Source organism: Eriocheir sinensis, unplaced genomic scaffold, assembly GCF_024679095.1.
Source record: "Eriocheir sinensis breed Jianghai 21 unplaced genomic scaffold, ASM2467909v1 Scaffold45, whole genome shotgun sequence".
Lineage (NCBI taxonomy): Eukaryota > Metazoa > Arthropoda > Malacostraca > Decapoda > Varunidae > Eriocheir > Eriocheir sinensis.
In genome coordinates, this window is record NW_026111776.1 from 574,237 (window position 1) to 576,736 (window position 2,500).

Sequence of the window (2,500 nt, forward strand, 5' to 3'; positions counted from 1 at the left end):
GATTGCAGTGATTAAGCATTTATTTAAACGTATCTTTATTACTCATTTCAGAAGCATCCACGCAATATGACTTGACCGAGCACTGAGTACACACAATCATCACTGTTTGGAGATGTCATGTGCTCGATTATCATTACCATTCACAGTATTAAAAAGGAAAAGACTTGCAATTATTATCATTTCCTCCTGCGGTTGTGTTCCTTCCTCGCCCTCCCTTTATCAGCGAATGTTTGCACCATCACCATCAGTTAGTATCATGCGTCGAGTGGCTGCTGGAAAGTATTGGAGAAGGTAAACACAATCCTGAACACTCGATATTGTGTTGACATTAGACACTCCCACGATGAGTATATATAACTATCATTGTTTAGAGCTTGCGTGTGTTAACAGTTAATTTTCATCTCCTGTTATACTAGATTTACAAAGACGCGCCCACGAGGAGTATATCTGATTATCATTATTGAAATCTTGCATGTGTTAACAACTATTTTTCATCTTCTAGTCATTTGAATCTACTGTGTAAGATGATTAAGCGTACTAGACTTGCCAAGACACGCCCACGCTGAGTGTATCTATTCATCACTGTATATAGATATGTTAACAACTAATTTTCATCTCCTAGTAACATGCATCTACGTGCTATGTCAAGTGATGCAATATACCCTACTCGCAAAGACTCGCCACACTGACTATATCTAATTATCTTCGCTGAGAGGCGTGTGCGTACAGTTAATTTTCATCAAGTATTTTGCAACCAATGTGTAAGGCGATACAGTACACTTGACTTTCAGAGACACGCCCACGCTGGGTATAATCTAATTTTCGTTTTTTAAGGTATCATTTGTTTACGTGTAATTATCCTCTCTTAGTGTTTTGCGTCTGCAGGGTGAGGTGTTGTTGTATGGCGGTTTCTCATCTATTGTTGTTCTTGTTTTTCTTCCCTTCTTGTTTTCTTCTACTAATTTTCTTGTTTTCCTCGTTTTCTTAGTCTTCTTGTTCTTATTCTTATTCTTCTTGGTCTAGTTTTTTTCTTGTTTTTCTTCTCCGTGTTCCTGTTCTTCCAGTTCTCGCTCTTGTTCATCTTGTTCTTGCTGTTGTTCTCCTCTTATTGTTCCTTGCTAAGACGCGCCCACACTTGAGTTTATCTAATCATTGCTGGAGACACCATTTGTTTGCAACTAACTCTCATCTAGTATTTAGTATCTTCTGTGTCAGGGGATGTAGTATAGTCGGCTTGCAAAGACAGACGCGCCTAGACTAAGCATATCCTATTATCATTTTTAGATATACTATCATGTGTAAACTAATTTTCGTCTCTTAGTATTACGCATCTACGGGATAAAGCGTGGCAGTAAAGTTAACTTGCTGAGGCGCGCCCTTACTTACGTATTCCTAATAATTTCTAGAGATATTATTTGTTAACAACTAATTATCATCTACTGTTTTGATTCTGTTGTGTAAAGAGATGCAGTATAGTCGACTTTTTATTCTTTTTTTTTTTTCATTCTGCTTATGGCGCAAAGACCTGCAAGGACAGACACACCCACACTGAGCACTCCTAATCATCGTTCCTGGAGATATCATTTGCTTAAGACTAATTATCATCTCAGTATTATGCGTCTACAGGGCAAGGTGATGCAGTAGAGACGACTTCGTAACAAACGCCCTCACTAAGTACTCCTAATTACCACTCTTTATAAATACCGTGTTCCTCCTGCTAATGACCATCCTCTGGTATCTAATAATTTCTAGGGATATCACTTGCTTGCAACTAATTTTATCATCTCTTAGAATTATGCGTCTACAGAGGAGAGTATCAAGACACCTCTCCACCCTTATTTGACCTCTCTTTAGGCCTCTCGTTCTTGTTTTCTTTTCCCGGAGCTGCGTTTGCGAGCTTTTCTGTTGCTGTATTTGTATTTTGTCCTTGACCTGCCTCCCTTGCTGTACAAAAGTGATATAGCATAGTTGACGCGCCTACAGCTAATTCCTCATGATTATCACTGTTTATTAGTACCGCGTCCTTACTCCCTAACGATCGTCCTGTAGTATCTTCCATCAGTTGAGTGCAAGAAGTATTGTTGCTCCAAACGTGCGGGGGAGATGCACGAGTCGGTACATGCGGGTTGTGTTGACATGGGACGCGCCCTCGCTGAGCACATCTAATTATCATGGTTTAGAGGGACTGTGTTTGTGGGGGGGAGGGGAGGAGGGACTGTGTTTGTGGGGGGGAGGGGAGGGTTGAATGTGTGTGTATGTGGTGGGGGATAGGGGGTGAATGTTTGTGTGGGGGGGGGGATGTGTGTGGTGGGGAATGTGTGTGTGGACGGGGAGGAGCTAAATGTGTGTGTGTGTGTGTGTGTGTGTGTGTGTGTGTGTGTGTGTGTGTGTGTGTGTGTTTTATGTCTACGTGCATTTGTGTCCCTACCTTTCTGTCTACCTGTCTGTCTGTATGTATATATGAATGTGTATGTATGTTTATAGGTATGTATGTGTGTAT